Source organism: Bos taurus, chromosome 7, assembly GCF_002263795.3.
Source record: "Bos taurus isolate L1 Dominette 01449 registration number 42190680 breed Hereford chromosome 7, ARS-UCD2.0, whole genome shotgun sequence".
Classification (NCBI taxonomy): domain Eukaryota; kingdom Metazoa; phylum Chordata; class Mammalia; order Artiodactyla; family Bovidae; genus Bos; species Bos taurus.
Genome location: NC_037334.1, coordinates 36,010,804 through 36,033,804, shown reverse-complemented (window position 1 = coordinate 36,033,804; position 23,001 = coordinate 36,010,804). Strand labels below are relative to the sequence as shown.

Sequence of the window (23,001 nt, the reverse complement as noted above, 5' to 3'; positions counted from 1 at the left end):
TTCCAGGTCTTGGATATTATAAGTACTACCACAATGACCATCGCACTGCCTGTGTCTTTTTGTATTATGGTTTTTGCCAGATATATGCCCAGATGTGGGATTTCTGGATCATATGGTAGCTCTATTTTTAGTTTTTTAAATGAACTTTCATAATGTTCTCCATAGTGGCTGTACCAAATGTACATACCCACCAACAGTGTAGAAGGAATGGATCCCTTTTCTTCACACCCTCTCCAACATGTATTCCTTGTGAAGTTTTTGATGGTAAATGGGATTGTTTCCATAATTTCTCCTCCTAATCTTTCATTGTCAGTGTAAAGGAATGCAAGAGATTTCTGTGTATTATTTTTGTATCCTGGAACTTTCCCAAGTTCATTGATGAGTTCTTGTAGTTTTCTGGTAATATCTTTAGGATTTTCTACATATAGTATCATGTCATCTGCAAACAGTGATGGTTTTACTTCTTTTCTGATTTGGATTCATTTTATTTCTTCATCTTCCCTGATTGCCATGGCTAGGACTTCCAAAACTGTGTTGAATAAAAGTGGCTAGAGTGGACATCCTTGTCTTGTTCCTGATCTTAGAGGAAATGCTTTCAATATTTCACTATTGAGTATGATATCAGCTATTTGTTTGTTATATTTGGCTTTTGTTATATTGAGGAAGATTCCCTCTGCATCCATATTCTGGAGAGTTTTTATCGTTAATGTGTCTTGATCTCCCACCAGAAGCTTTTGCTGCATCTATTGCGATGACCACGTGAAATTTATTCTTCAATTTGTTGATGTGGTTTATCACACTGTTTTATAGATATTGAAAAATACTTGCATCCCTGGGATAAATCCTACTTGATCAAGATCATGAGCCTTTTAATGTATAGCTGGATTTGGTTTACCAGTATTTTGTTGAGGATATTTGTATCTATGCGAATCAGTAATATTGGCCTGTAATTTTCTTTTTTTTATGGTATCTTTGTCTGGTTCTGGTATCAGGGTGATGTAGGCCTCATAGAATGAGTTGGGTAGTGTTCTTTCCTCTGCACCTGTATGGAATAGATTTAGAAGGATAGTGTTAACTCTTCTCTAATAGTTTCATAGAAATTACTTGTAAGGACATCTGGTTCTGGACTTTTATGTTTGTCGGGAGTCTTTTAATCATAGTTTTAGTTGCAGTACTTGTGATCTTTCTGTTCATGTTTTCTATTTCTTCCCAGTTCAGTCTTGGAAGATTGTAGCTTTCTAAGAATTTGTCCATTTCTTCTAGGATGTCCATTTTGTTGGTTTATAATTGCTCAGAGTAGTCTCTTATGATCCTTTGTATTTCTGTGATGTCCACTGTAACTTCTCCTTTCTAATTATATTATTTTGAGCCCCCTCCTGTCTTTTTCTTTATGAGTCTGGCTGAAGGTTTATCAATTATGTTTGTCTTTTCAAAGAACCAGCTTTTAGCTTCATTGATTTCTTCTATTGTTTTCTTCATTTCTATTTCACTTATTTCTGCTCTGATCTTTATGGTTTCTTTTCTTCTACTAACTTTGGGTTTTGCTTGTTCTTTCTCTAGTATTTTTAGGTATAAAGCTAAATTGTTTCTTGGAGATTTTTCTTGCTTTATTGTTTCTATTGCTATAAACTCTTAGAACTGCTGTTTGAATCATGTTTTGTTTTCATTTGCCTCTACATATTTTTTATTTAATCTTTGATTTCTTTATGATTCACTTTTTGTTTAGTAACATGCAGCTTAACTTCCATGTGTTTGTGTCTTTTTATAGTTTTTTTTCTCTTGTAATTGATTTCTAATATTATAGCATTGTGATCTCTAAATTTCAAATGCATTTCCAGTATCCTGCATTTGATCTCTCTTCTCACAGTTGCTGGTTTTGATATCATATTTGTACGTGGATGATTTTCTACTTTTATTCTATGTTTGCCTTTATCAGTTAGCTTTCCTATTTGTATTTTTCTTGTTCCTCATTGTCCCTCTTCTTTCCTAGCTAGAGAAGTCCTTTTAGTATTTGTTGGAAAGTGCTTTGGTATTGATGAATTCTCTTAGCTTTTGCTTGTCTGTAAAGCTTTTGATTTCTCCATTGAATCTGAACAAGAGCCTTGCTGTGTTGTGTTCTTGGTTATAAGTTCTTCTCTTTCATCATTTGAAATGCATCATGCCACTCCCTTCTGGCCTGTAAAGTTTCTGCTGGAAAAAATTAGCTGAATAGGTGACTTTGGTCCATTGGCTTATGCCAGTAGGAGGGACTGGTCCTGCCCACTTGTGGGTGGGCTGTGTCAAGGGGTGTGTTTAAAGGTGGCTATTGACTCAGGACAACTGTAGTCAGCCTGTCTGCTGATAGGAAGGGCTGTGTTCCCACTCTGTTGGTTGTTCAGCCTGAGATGTCCCAGTACTTGAGCCTGCACTACTGCTATGGGGCTAGATCTCAGTGCCAAAATGGCGACCTCCGGGAGAACGCACTCTGATGAGTATTCCCGGGGTCTCTGCAACCAGTGTCCTTGGCTCACAGTGAGCCACCATCAACCCCCACCTCCTGAGGAGATCTCCTAAGACCCCAGGTAGATCTGGACAACTCTTATGGGGTCACTGCTTTGCCCTGGACCCCAGTGCACATCACAGCTGGTGTGCACCCTCCTTGAATGGAGTCTCTGTTTCCCTCATTCCTGTGGAGCTCATAAGATCAAGCCCCATGAGTCTTCAAAGCCAAATGCTCTGGGGCTTCCTCTTACTGAGGCCAGACCCCAGGCTAGGGATCCTGATGAGGGGCTCAGAATTCTCACTCCCATGGGAGAACCTCTGCAATACAATTGTTTTTGAGTGTGTGGTTCACTCACCTGGAGAGTATGGGATTTGATTGTATCGTGAAAGGACCCCTCCTACTGTCTCACTGTGACTTCTTTTTTGTCTTTGAGTGTAGAATATCTTTTTTGGAAGGTTTGAATCTTTATTGTTGATGTTGTTCAGCATTTGTTGTGATTAGGGGGCTTTCATGAGAGGAAGTGAACTTAAGTATTTCTAACATTCCATCTTGTCTCTGCTCCCAAAAATTTGACTTTAACAGTAGGAATATGTTTTTCTTTTCATTTATTCCCTTCCCTAAATTGTTATTGTTGTTCTTCAGTTGCTCAGTCATGTCTAACTTTTTGCATCCCAGCAACATGCAAGGCTTCTCTGTCCTTCACTATCTCCTAGAGCTTGTTCAAACTCATTTACATTGAGTCAGTGATGCCATCCAATAATCTCATCCTCTGTTTCCCCCTTCTCCTGCCCTCAATCCTTCCCAGCTTCAGAATCTTATCCAATCAGTTGGCTCTTCACATCAGGTGGCCAAAGTATTGGAGCTTCAACATAAGAACTTCCAGTGAATATTCAGGCTTGATTTCCTTTAGGATTGACTGGTTTGATCTCCTTACTGTCCAAGGGACTCTCAAGAATCTTCCTTAGCACCTCAGTTTGAAAGCATTGATTCTTTGGTGCTCAGCCTTCTTTATGCTATTAAAGTGGTATCATCTGGATATCTGAGGCTGTTGACATTTCTCCTGGCAATCTTGATTCCAGCTTGTGCTTCATCCAGCCTGGCATTTTGCATGATGTACTCTGCATAAACATTAAACAAGCAGGGTGACTACACACAGCCTTGACGCACTCCTTTCCCAATTTGGAACCAGTCTGGTGTTCCATGTCCAGTTTAACCTTTTGCTTCTTGACCTGCATACAGAGTTTTCAGGAGGCAGGTAAGGTGGTCTGGTATTTCCATCTCTTTAGGAATTTTCCACAATTTGTTGTGACCCACACAGTCAAAGGGGTAGTCAATGAAGCAGAAATTGTTTTTCTGGTTTTCTTTTGCTTTTCTATGATCCAATGGATATTGGCAATTTGATCTCTGGTTCCTCTGCCTTTTCTAAATCCATCTTGCTTCATGTAGCATTGATGCCTAGCTTGAAGATTTTGAGCATTACCTTGCTAGTACGTGAAATGAGTGCAATTGTGCGGTAGTCTGAACTGTCTTTGGCATCGACTTTCTTTGGGATTGGGATGAAAACTGACCTTTTCTAGTCATCTGGCCACTGCTGAGTTTTCCAAGTTTGCTGGCATATTGAATGCAGTACTTTAATAGCATCATTGTTTAGAATTTAAATACTTCAGCTGGAATTCTATCACCTCCACTAGCTTTGTTAGTAGTTATGCTTCCTAGGGCCCACTTGACTGCACACTCCAGGATGTCTGGCTCTAGGTGAGTGATCACACCACTGTGGTTATCTGGGTCATGAAGATGTTTTTTGTATAGTTCTGTATATTCTTGCCACCTCTTCTTAATATCCTCTGCTTCTGTTGCTATGCTAAGTCACTTCAGTCGTGTCCAACTCTGTGTGACCCCATAGACCTGGGATTCTCTAGGCAAGAACACTGGAGTGGGTTGCCATTTCCTTCTCCTAGGTCCATACTATTTCTGTCCTTTATTATACTCATCTTTGCATGAAATGTTCCCTGGGTATCTAATTTTCTTGAAGTGATTTCTATTTTTCCCTATTATTTTATTCTGTTTCTTTGCACTGTTCACATAACAAGGCTTTTTTTTTTTTTTTTTTTTTTTTAATCTCTCCTTGTTATTCTCTGGAACTCTGCAGTCAGTTTGTGTATCTTTTCCATCCTCCTCTCTTATTTTCTTAGCTATTTGTGAGGCCTCCTCAGATAACCATTTTGCCTTCTTGCATGTCTTTCTCTTTGGGATGGTTTTGGTCACTGTCTCCTGTACACCATTACAAACCTCTGCCAATAGTTCTTCAGGCACTGTGCCTACTAGATCCAATCCCTTTAATCTATTTGTCCTTCCACTGCATAATCATAAGGGGTTTGATTTAGGTGATACATGAATGACCTAATAGTTTTCCCTACTTTCTTCAATTTGAGACTGAATTTTGCAATAAGGAGTTCATGATCTGAACCATAGTCAGCTCCAGGTCTTATTTTTTGCTGACTGTATAGAGCTTCACCATCTTCAGCTGCAAAGAATATAATCAGTCTGTTTTCACTATTGACAATCTGGTGATGTCCATGTGTAGAGTCTTCTCTTGTGTTGATGGACGAGGGTGTTTGCTATGACCAGTGTAGTGCGTTCTCTTGTCAAAACTCTGTTAGCCTTTGCCTTGCTTCATTTTGTACTCCAAGGCCAAACTTGCCTGTTACTCCAGGTGTCTCTTGACTTTTGCATTCCAGTCCCCTATGATGAAAAGGACAGCTTTTTTGGTGTTAATTCTAGAAGGTCTTTAGGTCTTCATTGTACCAGTCAACTTCATCTTTTTTGGCATTAGTAGTTGGGTCATAGACTTGGATTACCATGATGTTGAATGGTTTGCCTTGGAAATGAACTGAGATCATTCTGTCATTTGTGAGATTGCATCCAAGTACTGCATTTCACACTCTTTTGTTGACTATGAGGGCTACTCCATTTCTTCTAAAGGATTCTTGCCCACAGTAGTAGCTATGATGGTAGATATAATATAAATTCACCCATTCCCATCCATTTTAGTTAACTGATTCCCAAAATGTCTGTTCACTCTTGCTGTCTCCTGTTTGACCACTTCCAATTTACCTTGATTCATAGACCTAACAACATTCCGGGCTTATATTCAATAGTATTCTTCACAGCATCAGACTTTACTTTGACCACCAGACACATCCATGTCTAATTTCACTTGCTCATAGAGTAGAGCATAGAGGCCTCACTCCTGGCATTTCAGACCACAGTTCATGCTCCTAACACACTCACTCCAGTCCTTTAAGTCTTCAGTGAGTGAACAGATATTTTCAGAATACCCCAGTGATCCCACAGGTGATGTTTAATTCTAGGACCTGACATGGTTCCCAATACATACCCCAAGAATACATGGATAAGGAAGAGAGCTTCTTATATTGGTACCTTGGTAACAGTGACTTATAGTTTGTGCTGTATCCACTAGTAAAATCTTGAATTTGTGTAACTTTAACATATTTTATCATTAGACTACATTGTCAGAGCACTTATCCAGGGTTTTCTGTGGTCTCAAGGGTTCACAAGAGAAAGATGTCAACCAGGCAAATATGCTTACCAGAAAACTGACAGAAGGATGTTCAAATTTGGGAATTATTTATGATCAAATGCAATTCTTTGATAGCTTATTTTAAAAAATGCATGATAATGTTTATATGAACTTGAATAAACTCTGAGAGATAGAGGAAGATAGGGAAGCCTGGCATACTGTAGTCCATGGGGTTGCAAAGAGTTGGCCGTGACCAAATGACTGAGCGACAACATTTATTATTTCCCCTAGGACATTATTTGGTGATTTCATTGTTTTCTCCCAACTAAAATAGACTGGATTATTCCTTACTTATATTTTATTATTTTTACCAACTTTGAGCTCAGATATAGGATTTTCACTTTTCAAATATTCATAGCATTCTTTTCATTTTATTATTTATTACTGAGCCAATTAAATACGTGTTCCTTTAATCTTTTTCCATACATAAATCTCTCCATTCTGTGTATCTTTATTTTCCTTTGGCCCATTCTCATACATTTGGCATTTCTGCTCTTAGGCTCTGACTCACCTTTGGGATTATTAGGTGCTGAAAAATGACTAGATGACCACCAATTCGGGCTAATGACCTAATCAGAGTAATGAAAAGGAAGAAATTTAAAGTACTGAGTTTTTATGTTTAATTAATATATTTTAGTACCTTAGTAAATGGTTGACTCATTTTATCCATCTTATTTTAAACAATTTCTGAGTTTCTTGGGAATGTCATGAACTAGGGAAAAGAACACTAAAGTGAGGCTTTGAAAACCTGAGCCTTAGAAACTCTGCAAAATATAATCTGAGGCATTATGAAATATTTTTCACTTGCTGTTATAAGGAAATAGTATTAGCACTGGAATATTTCCCTTCTGTGTAGAGCTGTTGTGAGTTCCAAAAGATACTAGTGATATATTGTTAACTAGTGATAATCTAGTAATAAGCTAGTGATAAACATGCCTTATAAATTGTTTAGTACATTAAGATTATAAAGTAGGATTAGTCCTTCATGCTTTGTACATTGGGTTATAAAAATTGGTAACACTGCTAGCTTTTCATGCCATCATTTATACTGAGTTTAACTTGGTGACCATGAATTCATATAAAACCATAAGAATCAGATGAGAAGGTATTTCATAAGTGACATCTCAAGCTATTACTAGGAAGAGAGTTGAGAAGGTTACAAATGGCCACATTAAAGTCAGGGAATGACTAAGCATTTGAAAAGAGAAGAGCGAATGTGATTATTTTATTAGAAGGAAGGTGAGAGGTCAGAGATTTAAGGGAAAAAAAAAAAAAAAAGAAACAGGAAGCTCAGAAATGGGAAAAGAAGAGTGATGGAGTCAATTAGGTGCAGAGAGGCCGTTCCAGATGGCCAGAGGAAGAGAGGAGAGGAGTCTTCTGGGACAAGGATTCATATAGATGCAACAGAGTGTAACTGGGGCCCAAGACTCTAAATCAAAGGCACTCAGAGGGGAAGCTAACACCCCCAGAGACGTTACTCTTTACCTCATGTCCCACCCTAGTTTTAACTTTTCCTTTTAGGATATCCTTACAAACATTGCCCTAAAACTAAAACAAACAAATAACAACAAGAAAACATGAAACTTACAGTTAAGTTTTAAAATCTTTCTCCACATTTGCCATATATATAGAATCCCCATTAATTGAAATTGCTTGAATTAATAACACCAGGTTAAAATTCTTGCTCACAAACAACAGGAGAGTCTTCCAAATGAGTTGGTCCCCAGTATTCCTTCAAGAGAATCCTCCACATGTTCAGTAACTGGATCAAAAAAATCCTGCCAAGCTTAATATTTTTTAAAATTTTGTAGGAAGAAAGTTAAAAAAAAAAAAGGGGGGGGTGGTTCTCTGAATTCATAGCATTCTCATCATTTACCTAAGAGCTCAGCTTTAAAAATTCATTCACAGTCTTTCAAATTTTTCAGTCTTTCAAATCCTGCCCCTCCTTTTCCCTGAAGCAGCAGCAGTTAATGATTTTGTCTCTTTCTGTAGGGAGACGTCACTACCCCAGCAACCTCCTTAATACTTTCAATTCAAACATGCTATGCTTATCTAATTGTTCTCCTGAATGTCTTTCTGCAAACACCAGTTCTTGAATGTCAGTAACAGGACCACATTATAATTCTTAAAAATTACTGAGGACTCCCAACAAATTTTTATGTATGTCGGCTATCAATATTTATTCTACTGGTGGTCCTTTTACCACATTAACTCAAACTTAAAATGGCAATCCACTCCAGTACTTTTGCCTGGAAAATCCCATGGACAGAGCAGCCTAGTAGGCTACAGTCCACGGGGTCGCAAAGAGTCGGACACGACTGAGCGACTTCACTTTCACTTTCAAGTATATGAGAGATTTACCTCAGTTCCTAACAGGCTGTTGAAAAAGCAAATACACTGTTCCAGGGTGCCTAGGTTTCAGGTAGTATACATGAATGTGTAATGTGCTCAGTCATGTCCGAGTCTTTGTGACCGCATGGACTAACCCGCCAGGCTCCTCTGTCCATGAAATTCTCCAGGCAAGAATACTGGAGTGGGCTGTCATTTCCTTCTCCAGGAGATCTTCCCAATCCAGGGATCCAAAGTGGGTCTCCTGTGTTGCAGGCAGATTCTTTACCTGGTGAGGCATAGAATGCTTCTACTAGAAATTAAAGTTGAAACACCTATAAAATATTTAGTTACTAATTTATTTTTAAATAACAATAACACATTAATCCTATGTTAACAAGAACATCTCATCTTACCTTTTGCAAATTTCTTTCATATATGGCTTAAGAGAAGACTACTGGAATTCTTACATCTAGAATTGCATTCAGTCTTGAGATTTGTTTGGTTAAAATTTATGTAGAGAATATAGATTAACAAGCTGTGTAATTGGAGAAAAAGGTTTTTTTTCAAATAATTATAAATATCCTTTGATAGTACGTCAAAACTCAACAAGTTGTAGAGTCTTAAAGGGTAGATGTAATGACCAAATATGAAAATATATTAATTGTTTATAATTTTTCCATCAAAACCCATTGATTTATCTTGCATTTTAAAGGACTTTACCATGCAGTATTTGTTTTAGCAACATGCAGTAGTATTTTGGAAAACATTAATTCATTGAATTATGCCAATCTTTGAAATGTTGACACTTTTGAATTATAAAATACAAATAAATAGCATTCTTTAATTCCATTGATCTCATCAGAAATGACTTTAAGTATTAGGAATACAGTAATATCAGAGGCAAATACAAGTTTTCTAAAATTCCAATATTTCTATGAAAACACAAATATTATTTGCAACAAATACTTTAAGTTGTTTTCCTTGAAGTGACAGCCTCACTTCATTTGTTTTTGCAGTACATCTGTCAAACATCCAAGTATTTATAACCATATATCTGTTATTCTTTCAAGTAAAAATGATTTTCAATGAACTAGTTCAGCTAGATATTCTAACAAAAAAGTTTTTCCTGAGACAATATTAGTTTCCATCAAAAATGCTCTATGTATACGTCTATACGTCCCATTTCCCAACACAGAATATGATAAGTCATGATTTAATAAAATTAGTGATGTGTATTATTTCACCAAGGGTATTCTTAAGTGACAGTGGCTCTTTCTTTTTAACTGCAAGAATATAAAGACTAATAGTACAATTTGGTGCTCCTAACTTGATGTGGGCTAAGACACCTAGTTTTACTCATTGTTGAACTTCAAACATCAATACAAATAACAAGTCAGTGAAAAAAAGCAAATAATGTTAGTATTAACTTTTCAGACCCCCTGAATGTGTCTTAAGAACTCTAATAAGGACACAGGCCACACTTTAAGAATCATTGCCTTAAACCAGATCTATTCTATTCCTATCAAACTCCTACTTTAAAGACTTCAGTCTTCTGTGCTAATGTCAAATAAATACACTTTATACCTGATGTACAGAACTTTGACAATCTGGAGCCCCAGCAGCCTTTAGACTCAGCTAACATTCCTATTCCACATTGTACTCTCTGCTCCTAGCACCATGAGCTACTCATTAAGCATCTCACTGTGCCTTTCATCACTCTGGGCTTCTGAGCAACTGTTACCTTCTGCCTGATATCTTTCTATCTCTGTCTGAAACACTCCTCATTCTTTATAGTCTAATTCAAATGTTAGCACCCATAAGAAGTCTTTCTCTCACTCCTAGGCAGCTGACTAGAGTTAGACACTGCACCTGGGCCTCTAGAGTACTTCATTTACTCATTCAACAAAATTTTGGGAGCATCCATTCATGCCAGGCTAGGAGAACAGAGATGAACAAGACAGAGAAGAACTATAATATAGTCTTTTAGAACTGATCTAATATAATTTAAATATTAAGGGAGTGATTGTCAAAATATAATGGATAAAAATAAAGTCATGTGGTTTCAAATGGTGATGAAAGTGAAAGTGTTAGTCACCCTGTCGTATCTGACTTTGTGACCCAGCAGGCTTCTCTGTCCATGGGATTCTCCAGGCAAGAGCACTGGAGTGGTTTGCCATGTTCCTCCAGGGGATCTTCCCCACCCAGGGATTAAATCCAGTCCTCCTGCATTCCAGGCAGATTTTTTACCTTCTAAGCCACCAGGGAAGCCCTTCAGATGGTGATAACTGCTATGAAAAATAGGATAAAAGGATGGAGAATCACTGAGTATTAGTTAAAATATTTGTTCAGAGAAGAATTCCCTGTGGCAGTACTATTTGGCCTAAGACCTGGGGGGTTTAAAGAAGAGACTCAGATCAAGAAAAGGGGAAAGGTTTTCTGGATAGAGGAAAGAGTAGTTGTAAGGGGGAAATGAACCTAGGGGCTAGAAAAACAGAGAACCCTAAACCACAGAACTGATCATGACAAAGTGGTAGATGTTGACTAGATCCATCCAAGTGAGGGCTGTGCAGGAGACAGAAGCTGCCAGAGAAAGCTCCCAGAGGGCCCACGGTACCTGCATGGATGGTAGTATAAGCCCAGATTTGGCTTCAGTGGTCTACCCAAACTGGAGAAGTCTCTGCTTTAGGGCCTAGGGGGAGCCTCCAAGCCTAGTTCTAAGGTCACACAGATGATTCCTTGAGTAACTATGTGTCCTATAATATTTTTTTTTCCTTGAACTAGCTAAATAATTGCCATTTTTTCTAAGAACCCTGACTGATACAAGAGTGCTAAATACACACACATGCATATACATTTGGGGCTTTCCTTGTGGCTCAGCTGGTAAAGAATCCACCTGTACTGTGGGAGACCTGGGTTCAATCCCTGGGTTGGGAAGATCTCCTGGAGAAGGGAATGGCTACCCACTCCAATATTCTGGCCTGGAGAATCCATGGATTGGATAGTCCATGGGGTCACAAAGAGTCGGACGCGACTGACCGACTTTCACTTTCACATATACATATATGTGAAACTAGGTGGCTAAAACAACAGACTAGGTGGCTAAAACAACAGACACATTTTCTCTCAGTTCTGGAGGCTAGAAGTCCAAGGTTCTAGAGGTGTTTCATTCTTCTGAGGTGTCTCTGCTTACCTTGCGAATGGCCGGTCTTCTCACTGGATCTTCACATGTCTTCCCTCCACGTGTGCACACCGGGAGTCCTTTCACATGTCCAAACTTCCTCTTCCTATAAGGACACCAGGTCAGATCAGATTAGGATCCATCCTAAGGCCTTCATTTTAATTGCCTCTTTAAAGACCTGTCTCCAAATACAGACACACTCTGATATATACTAGAATTAGGATTTCAACATATGAACTTTGAGTGGACATAATTTCAGCCCATGACAACCCTGTGTTACTCATGTACAACTCTTATTCATCAGTTTTCTTTCAGAATATCTATCATCCTCACTTTCCTTACCCGTCCATCGCCTACCCCCTGTACTTCTCATTCATTTTTTAAAGTAAGCAATCACTTTATATATATATATATATATATATATATATATATATATATAAACTATCATAAAAAAAGAAGAAAATCTCACCAAATTCCACACCATGGACTTTAAGGGCATTATCCTAAGTGAAATAAGTCAGAGACTGAAAAATACTATATGGTCACATTTATATGTGGAATCTAAAAACATTAAACTCATAGAAATAGAGAAGATCAGTTGCCTGGGCCTGAGGAGTAGGCAAAACAGAAGATATTGGTTAAATGGTACAAACTTCCAGATATAAGACATATAAGTTCCGAGGATCTAATTACAGCATGTAACCATGGTTAACAATATTGTATCAAGTGCTTTAAAGTTGTTATAAGAAGAGTTTTAATGATCTAACCATAACAACAGCAGCAACAAAATGGTTAATTATGGGAGGTGAAGGATTCCTTATTTTGGTAATCATTTCTGCAAGATAGGCAGGTATCACATCATTTACTCAAAGTCTACCAATTTAAATGTTAATCTGTTCCCAAAATACCCTCCCAAAAGCATCCAAAACAATATTGGACCAAACATCTTGTCACCATAACCCAGACAAGTTGACATATAAAATTAAACATCATATCCATGCAACTACCCTGATTTTGGATAGAATAACCCAGTCATTTTATTTTTAAAAAGTGGCAAACTTTTAATTTTTTCGGTTTTTTAGTCATAAGATCAGTGATTTATAGGACACTAACAGAGAATGCCTCAGAGTGAACCATGTAATCATTGAAGATGTCTTCAGGCAATTACAAGGAAATGTCAAGGCAAAGCTGCTGTTGAATACTAAAATCATGTTGAATTTAAAGTGAGAGTTGCTGCTACCCTGGTGAGATTCATCCTGATGCGCTGAGGTAGGATTCATTAAGATGAGTAATCCAAGGTCTACTTGTTTTATAAATCTAGCAATTAAAAATATTTAGAAACTACCAGCAGCATCTTAGCCTGAGTGATAGAGAAAAGTGCAATATGGACACTGCCCTTAAAGGGCTTACAATATAGTAAGGGGGGGGGGGGGAGTAGAAATCAATATAGGGTCACATGTACACACCACATACATTTCTGGTAAATGTTGTTTTTTGATCATTTAGAGAATGATATTTGTAATAATAGAGAGCTACTTAGCTTTTGCTCCTTTCCCTGGAGCAAAGGAAAAATAAAAATAAAAACTGGGGGATAAAGATGGATAAAATTTGAAAAACTGAAGGAAACTGGAAGATCCAAACAATATGACAAAAGTGCAAAGATTAATATAGCTTGAGGGAAAATAAACTTGATATTGATGGGACCTCCAAGTTTCACAAAATTTGCAGGTGTTACTTACAGTTTGTTTTACCTTCCATAAATTCAAAGATATAAGTGCTCAAAAATTTATGAAACTTCTTCAGATAGTTAATTATCTTTAAAATACAAAGTGAACTTTCTAGCTATTAATAGAAAACATCACCTGTCTTGACCTCTTTACTTTCCAATAATTTACGTTACCATCAATTTCAGTTATTTCTCTTCTCTGAGCCATTCTATGCAAAGAGAAAAATAATTTATTTGGTCTTAAGAACTCCCATATATGTAATATAAAATAGACCAGAAATGTCTTTTGGATTTCCAGATTCACCCCCAAGCTAATTGACTTTCACTCATGATCAATACTTTTACAGTATGCAGCAGCAGCAGCATGAACAATACTTTTACAGTATGTACAATCAGAACGCATACCACAAAAACAGAAGAAATCATACATCCCCAACAAGCAATGTCATTTAGAGTCATATTTAAGGTTGAGAGTTCTGGACCAAAATTGCCTGTGAAATGCTTAGAATTTTGTATGGAATGTGATAAATTCAATTAATTTATGGGTATTAAGCCTCTTTATTATTAAAAAAAACATAGGCCATTTGAGGTAGCAGCAACTAAATGATAGCACTGAAATTTTAATTGAGAGTCGCTTAGATGGTAAAGAATCTGCCTGCAATGCAGGAAACACAGGTTTTATCACTAGATCAGGAAAATGCCTTGGAGAAGGGTATGGCTGTCCTCTCTGGTATTCTTGACCGGAGAATTCCATGGACAGAGGTGACTGGTGGGCTATAGAGTCCATGGGGTCACCAAGAGAAGGACATGACTGAGTGACTAACTCTTTAAGATGCAAAAGGGAACTTTCGTAAGTTTTTTAAAAGGAAGATGCGGATAAAAGATGTATAAACTGTTTGCAATAGCATTTTTTTCTATGTTAAATTGCTGAAATTTTGCATGCATTATCAGCTTAGAAAAGATATAATGATCTTTGGGGGGAGGAAATTCTAGAAATTTGTTTTTCCTAATTCTTATTATCCTATTAAAAAAATAGATGATTTCTTTCTGGGAAAAATATGTTCTTTTCCATGAAATGAATTTCTATCCTCACCTGTTGGTAACACTCAGTTGTGACCAGTGCTCCTGTAAAAGAATAGAAACTGTTTTCAGGATCTCTATGTTTTTCACCATGTAGTAGTCGTAGCTAATCCAGGCTGTTATATTTTCAAGGGCACTGCTGCTTTGCAGGGCATAATGCTGATTTTCTTATCTTAGCAATGCCGCCTTTAGTTACTCTTGTGATCTTGATCCTCCTGAATCCTTTTTTGGTAGAGATTCCAAACGGTATTTCTTCTGTCCTAATTTTCCTCATGAGTTTAAAGCAATATTTTGACTTTGAGTGGTTCATGTGTACATAACAAAGAATCCTGGAAACTTTCTCCATAGTGTTGTTAATTTGTGTTCTTTAAAGGGAGCTTTAAAAAGCCTTTTTGTTATTTACTGAAATTGTATATCTTTTTCGCAACTAAAATAAAAAGCATCTGTCAATCAAATTCCTTAGTACTGTTGATATGTCATATGCATTCAATTCAATAATTTAATGATGCAAATTATATTCAAGAAGATATTTATATATTTTTACATATTAGCAACTTACTGAACAAAGGTGAAAGTATCTTGCCATTCCTTAATATGAGTAGATATTTTCAATTAAACATATTCTAGGATTTACAGCACACAAGATGTGTCAGCCTGACATATGTTACTTTAGTTTGGTAGGGATTTTTCTACTCTATCTCTGTAAAGTTTTGTAAAAAGTCAAAAAAGGTCAAGACCTTGTTCTGTGTTTCAATAAACAGTCCTGATATATCTTACTAGATGGAGAATAACATTACAAACCTCCCTTGGGCTCCAAGATACTGCCAGTTGGACATTCTGACCTCTTTTACAAAAAGGGAAATGAAAACATTCAGCACTTTATAACAGGATGCCTCTGATAGATTTAGTTATACAAGGTTATAGCTGTCAATTGGAAAGGCCTCATCTGCCTCAGTTTAAATCACCATTCTCATTTGTCTTCTATACAAAAAGAAATCTGACTTATTCAAGGACAATAGAGCAGCTTTACTCTAACAAAAGGAGAAAATGGAAAAATGTACACATTTTCATCTTTAGTCATTTTTTTAACCATGCACACTTGTGCAAATTATTCTGAACCTACTAAAGTGTGTAGGATCATGTTATGAAATGCTGAGAGGTAGATCATCAATTTGTCTCAGGAAAGTGAACAAAGGTCCTTTCAGTACTTAAGCTGAAATGTATTTTAAAATCGCAGATGGAAATTCTAAAATAGGTTAATTTGAAAAGTTATAATTATTCTACAATTAAAAGTTACTCTTGACTCCTGGGTCCAGAAGATCTTCTGGAGAAGGAAATGGGAACCCACTCCAGTATTCTTGCCTGGGAAATTCCATGGGCTGAGGAGCCTGGTGGGCGACAGTCCATGAGGTCACAAGGAGTCGGATACAACTGAGCAACTGAGCACACACACACACATTATTCTCAGGATCTAAGAAAATTTTGGCAGAAATGAAGTGCTATTTCCTTAGTTGGTATATCTCTCATCATTTTAAAAATGCCCTTTTCCAAAATATTAAATGGTGACCTACTGAAATTATAAGCTATGTATTTGATGCTAACCACAACTAATCATTAAGTAGTATGCACAAGCCCAATATGAGATCATAAAGAATCTGTTTTAAAAATTATTTCATATATATATATATATATATATATATATATAAAATCATATGAATTGAGCAAATAACAACACAAATGTATCTGCAGATGCAATGAAATGTTAACTATCACGCAGTACCGTTTAGTGTCTTAAGAGAAACTTTTCAATGTAAATATAAAAGACAGAGCTAAGATTCAGTGAAGAGCACACGAATGTGGGAAATAATAAACAAGAAGTACTTTATTGGGAATACACAGAGTGTGAGAGTGACATGGGGTCTAAGATCTGAAAGACGAGGAGGGGTATTCCAGCACCCCTATTGGGTGGGGGTGAAGCTGGAGCAGCCAGGGGTTCACATGTGGAAAGGAGAGAGCAAAATGTGTTCCAGGAACTAAATTGTAAGCACACTTAGGGGAAACTGGTGAAGAGAGAAGATGAGAAGTGAATAGATAGTAGATTACAAAGGACCTTGTAAACATCATAAATGGGTTTGGATGCTATTCTAAGCACAGTAGGGGCTCTGTGGTAGGCTTTTAAGCAGAGGATCTTCATCATCAGATTTTATCTTGAACATTTCCTTGGCTCTAATGGGGTACATGATAGGAGATCAGGGTCTATCACAGAGGAATACCATACTGTAGTTAGTAGATATTAACGCAGTATATGAAAGAAACGATAACAGCTGCAAGTAGTAAAGTGTCATTGAGAGTAGAGTGAGGTGAGTAGATTCCAGAGACATAGTAATATATCAGTGTTAATAGCAGAAAAGGGAAAATCCAGAGTTAGGAACAGTGTCCAGGAATCTGTCGTGGGCAACTGACTGGCAGCTCCATGTATCATTTTATTGCAGAATAAATTTCAAAAAGGAAAACCAATGTGGAGCTGCAGTAGGTATCAGAGATGATGAGTTGGACATATTGAATAGGATGTTCCTTGGGTCATCCAAGTGATCTTGAGCTATAGGGAATAGGATAAACAGAGGATTTAGGAGAAGAATCTGGATCTGAATGAGAGATTTGAAGTTTATTCTTAAATAAGTATAATTGAAAATGGGAATGGGTGAAACCTCTCAAAGAAGTATGGGGGAAACAAGAGAACGTAATTCCAAAAAGTAGAACCCTAAGAAACATTTACATTTAAAGAGCAGACTAATAAAGAAAAGCCTGAAAGAGGACATTGTCAGAAAAGTGAGAGGAAACTTATTTTAATTATAAAAATGACCTTAGGAAACAAATAATTTTGTATTGCACATGACTGCACATGACTAATCTACATTTTAAGAGTGTCACTCTAATATGTTGTAAAAAGAATTAAAAAAGAGCTATGCTTGGAGGCAGAAATATCAAGAAAAATGAAGCTAAGGAATTACATTCATTTATCTATTCATTCATTGATACATTCAAGAGCTTCCTATTAAGGATTCATTGTGAAGTACTGTAAAAGATGTTTTGGTAAATACAAACATAAATTAAGTACTAACTGTGACTTTTAGAAGCTCATGCACTACAGTAAGAAAGGAGACACATGCTTTAGTAAATAATTTGAGGGAGAGCAGGACATGTTTCCTAAAAAAAGCACAGAAAACATACTAAGGGAGATCAAAAAAAGAATACACAGCCCTGACACAGGGTCAGGCACAATATAAATTCTCAACATACATACTGAATCAATTTATGCCATCCAGCTGGAGGGGTTAAAAAAAGCTTTCTGTAGCAGCTGGCATTTACCATTAAAATAGGCAAATCCCTAATATTTAAATATAAGAGAAAGGATTTGGATAAATCAGTGGCAGGTACAAGAGCAGCAGCTGGAGCAGCTTAATCTAGAGTAAAGGCCTGAGAAATGCATTCATTTTAAAAATACTTTGAGCATCTGTCTATAGTTTCTCAAATTACAGACTAAAGGAAAGAGCTCATTTTGTGGCAGTGGCAATTTCTGATCAAGAGCTAAAAATAACCACGATGTCCAAATACTTATAAATGCATTCATATTTAATCCTCAGAGACAACTTTGATAATCATGCCAGTTATTTCTACACATGTAAACTAAGACCTGAATGGATAAAATGTATTAGAATCTAAGTTTTTGCAGTGTCCTACAATGGCACCCCACTCTAGTACTTTTGCCTGGAAAATCCCATGGATGGAGGAGCCTGTTAGGCTGCAGTCCATGGGGTCGCTAGGAGTCAGACATGACTGAGCGACTTCATTTTCACTTTTCACTTTCTTGCATTGGAGAAGGAAATGGCAACCCACTCCAGTGTTCTTGCCTGGAGAATCCCAGGGACGGGGGAGCCTGGTGGGCTTCCACCTATGGGGTTGCACAGAGTCGGACACAACTGAAGCGACTTAGCAGCAGCAGCAGCACACCTTTATTTTGGAATGTTCTGGCCATTTTCATAATGACATTCTCAATAAAGAATTTTAGACTAAACAAAATGTATAAAGCCATTAAAAGCAGATTATAATTCTTGGTCACATCAGCTGAGAATTATCCAAAAGAGCAAGCAGAGTTTGTGTGCTGAGTTCTCTCTTGTGCATGGTGAGGGCTTCAGAAGGAAATACCGAAATGGCCTAAAGTAAAGGGCTTGAGCAGAGGCCGTGCATATTGAATAAACAAAACACAGTGAGGAAATTTATGTGATCTGAGATTTGAGTGATTTGGAAGCCTAATTTCTGGCCCAAGACTCACAGTTTGATCTTAAGTCAGCTGCATATTCCCTGAATAATACCAGTTTTTATTCTATTGTTATTGTTGTTGTTTAGTCTCTAAGTCATGTCTGACTCCTTGCAACCCCAAGAACAGTAGCCCACCAGGATCCTCTGTCATGGGATTTCCCAGGCAAGAATACTGGAGTAGGCTGCCATTTCCTTCTCCAGTGGATCTTCTGAACCCAAGGATCAGTATTGTAATAGCATGTGTAGGCATGAAGGAAATAATAAGGTCAGAAGACCTCTTTGGAAGACACTCTCACCAATGAAAAGATATATATCTAAATACTATCAGTTTATATTTATACTCTGCATGTAGTTCTGTGATGGGTCACTCAATTCTAACTACTCAATATTCTACAGCAAAGTATATATACATCCATGTTATCACACCATTGGAGAAGGAAATGGCAACCCACTCCAGTGTTCTTGCCTGGAGAATCCCAGGGACAGGAGAGCCTGGTGGGCTGCTGTCTATGGGCTCACACAGAGTCGGACACGACTGAAGTGACTTAGCATAGCATAGCATAGCATAGCATGTGTTATCACACAACTCTAAAAATACATAATTCAGCATCCAAAGAGCTACTTTGTATTTAAAATAAGTCTCTATAGGATGTTAAATATATAAATAATAGTATTTAATGTATGAAGGATGCCTGTTAAGTTACATGTCTGAATTTCAAAATTGACTAATACACATTTTTTTTAGTAAGTTATCATTTGTGTTATTTTCTTAAAACAGCACAGCAGATAGTATATTTATGTAAATTTCTAATGAACATTTTCAAATGTACTCAAACTTTTATTTGAGTGGACCTGTAATATGCTACTAACATATGCCATACATATATTTTTTATCTTGCTCAGTGTTAATATCCTAAGGGTATGTTTATTACAAGTTTCAAATATCAGCCCTCAGTATGTGTTGTAATCAGATGTAATAACCCTAATGAAAAGAGGTAAATTTCCTCTTTGGTTATTTGACAAGGAAGAAAACAAGAAGTATGTGGGGTGCCTCTTAGGCCCTCTGCTAACTCCCTTGACTACTAACTGTGCTCCATGAGTGCTTGAAGACAGAGCTTTGCAGAGGCATTGGATCTGCCAAGGTTTGACCTAATGACTGTGGAACTTATGCCAGTCTTAGCCTTCTGCATTAAGTTTAATGCCTTTGTATAGCATGCAGATGGAGAAGGAAATGGCAACCCACTCCAGTGTTCTTGCCTGGAGAATCCCATGGACAGAGAAGCCTGGTAGGCTGCAGTCCATGGGGTTGCACAGAGTCGGACACGACTGAAGTGACGCAGCAGCAGCAGCAGCAGCAGCATGCAGAAAGTAAAATCACTTCCAGTGCTCCAACAGAAGAGTGTCACTATGCAGGAAGTCAGAAGGATATTTTATACTTATGAGTATGCAGTGGGAATAGAGAAGAGTTAACATGGGTCTGTCTACTTTGATCATAGCTTTTCTTCCAAAGAGCAAGTGTCTCTTAATTTATGGTTGTAGTCACATCTGCAGTGATTTTGGAGCTCCCCAAAATAAAGTGTCTCTCTGTTTCCACAGTTTCCCCATCTATTTCCCATGAAGTGATGGGACTGCCTGCCACGATATTGGTTTTCTGAATGTTGAGTTTTAAGCCAACTTTTTCACTCTCCTCTTTCACTTTCATCAAGAGGCTCTTTATTTCTTCACTTTCTGCTATAAGGGTGGTGTCATTTGCATATCTGAGGTTATTGATATTTCTCTCGGCAATCTTGATTCCAGCTTGTGCTTCATCCAGCCCGGGATTACCTATGATGTACTCTGCGTAGAAGTTAATAAGCAGGGTAACAATATACAGCCTTGAGGTACTCCTTTCCTGATTTGGAACCAGTCTGTTGTTCCACGTCCAGTTCTACTATTGCTTCCTGACCTGCATGCAGATATCTCAGGAGGCAGGTAAGGTGGTCTGGTATTCCCATCTCTTTAAGAATTTTCGACAGTTTGTAGTGATCCACACAGTCAAAGTCTTTGGCATAGTCAATGAAGCAGAAGTAAATGTTTTTCTGGACCTCTCTTTTTCTATGATCCAACAGATGGCAATTTGTTTCCCCTGCCTTTTCTAAATCCAGCTTGAACATCTGGAAGTTCACGACTCACATACTGTTGAAGCCTGGCTTGGAGGATTTTGACCATTACTGGGCTAGTGTGTGAGATGAGTGCAATTGTGTGGTAGTTTGAACTTATTTGGCATTGCTTTTCTTTGGGATTGGAATGAAAACTGACCTTTTCCAGTCCTTTCCAAATTTGCTGGCATACTGAGTGCAGCACTTTAACAGCATCATCTTCTAGGATTCGAAATAGCTCAGCTGGAATGTCATCACGTCCACTAGCTTTGTTGTAGTGATGCTTCCTAAGGCCCACTTGACTTCACATTCCAGGATGTCTGGTTCTAGGGGAATGATCATACCATTGTGTTTATCTGGGTTATGAAGATCTTTTCTGTATAGTTCTTCTGTGTATTTTTGCCACCTCTTCTTAATATCTTCTGCTTCTGTTAGGTCCACATCATTTCTATCTGTTATTGTGCCCATCTTTGCATGAAATGTTTCCTTGATATCTCTAATTTTCTTGAAAAGAGCTCTAATCTTCCCATTCTATTGTTTTCCTCTATTTCTTTGCATTTATCAAAGCTGTGACCAACCTGCTGCTAAGTCGCTGCAGTCGTGTCTGACTCCATGCGACCCCATAGAGGGCAGCCTACCAGGTTCCCCCGTCCCTGGGATCTTCCAGGCAAGAATACTGGAGTGGGTTGCCATTTCCTTCTCCAATGCATGAAAGTGAAAAGTGAAAGTGAAGTTGCTCAGTCGTGTCCGACTCCTAGAGATCCCATGGACTGCAGCCTACCAGGCTCCTCCATCCATGGGATTTTCCAGGCAAGAGTAATGGAGTGGGTTGCCATTGCCTTCTCCAATGACCAACCTAGACAGCATATTAAAAAGCAGAGACATTACTTTGCCAACAAAGGTCTGTCTAGACAAAGCTATGGTTTTTCCAGTAGTCATGTATGGATGTGAGAGTTGGACTGTAAAGAAAGCTAGGCACTAAAGAATTGATGCTTTTGAACTGTGGTGTTGAAGACTTTTGAGTCCCTTGGACTGCAAGGAGAATCAACCAGTCCATCCTAAGGGAAACCAGTCCTGAATATTCATTGGAAGGACTGATGCTGAAGCTGAAGCTCCAATACTTTGGCCACCTGATGTGAAGAGCTGGCTCATTTTAGAAGACCCTGATGCTGGGAAAGATTGAAGGCAGGAGGAGAAGGAGACGACAGAGGATGAGATAGTTGGATGGCATCACCGACTCGATGGACATGAGTTTGAGTAAGCTTTGAGTTGGTGATGGACAGGGATGCCTGGCATGCTGCAGTCCATGGGGTCGCAAAGTGTTGGGCACGACTGAGTGACTGAACTGAATGGAGACAAAGAAACCTATACTCCAAAAATTATGAGATACTAATAAAAGAAATCAAAGATGAAATGAAGAGATGGAAAGATATACCCATGTTCTTGTAATGGAAGAAACAAATATTTTCAAAATGACTATATTTCCAAGGCAATCTACAGATTCAGTGCAACCTCTATCAAATTACCAATGGCATTTTTCACAGAACTAAAGCAAAAAAAAAAAAAAAAAGTTTAATTTGTTTGGGAACACAAAGACCTTGAATAGCCACAGCCATCTTGCGGGGGGCGGGGTGGGGGCAGGGTGGCGGAGAAATGTGCTGGAGGAATCAGGCTCCCAGATTTCAGACTATACTACAAATCTACAATAATCAAGACAGTATGGTACTTGCACAAAAACAAATATAATCAATGGAACAGAACAAAAAACCCAGAAGTAAACTACCCACCTATGGTCAGTTAGTCTATGACAAAGAGGGCAAGACTATACAATCAAGAAAAGACAGTCTCTTCAATGTGGTGCTGGGAAAACAGCTCAGCTACTTGCAAAGAATCAAACTAGAATATTCTCTAAAACCATACACAAAAATGAACTCAAAATGTATCATAGGCCTGAATGTAATGCTGGATACTATAAAACTCTTAGAGGAAAGCATAGACAGAGTGCTCTTTGATGTAAATCACAGGAATCTCCTTTAGGATCCACCTCCTAAAGTAATGAAAGTAAAAACAAAAATAAATGAGACCTAGTTAAATGCAAAAGCTTTTACATAGCAAAGGAAACCATAAACAAAACAAAGTGACTTT

General features: G+C 37.8%; 1 long non-coding RNA gene across 6 annotated transcripts in view; it reads right to left on the bottom strand.

Annotated features, from left to right (window-relative positions):
* The window catches only part of LOC112447397 (uncharacterized), a 909,470-nt gene that overhangs the window by 50,763 nt on the left and 835,706 nt on the right, over positions 1–23,001 (bottom strand). For all 6 annotated transcript variants that reach the window (XR_009495228.1, XR_009495231.1, XR_009495230.1 and 3 more), the window contains one exon: positions 11,605–11,698. This is a non-coding gene — a long non-coding RNA (uncharacterized lncRNA). The remainder of the gene's footprint in view (positions 1–11,604; positions 11,699–23,001) is intronic.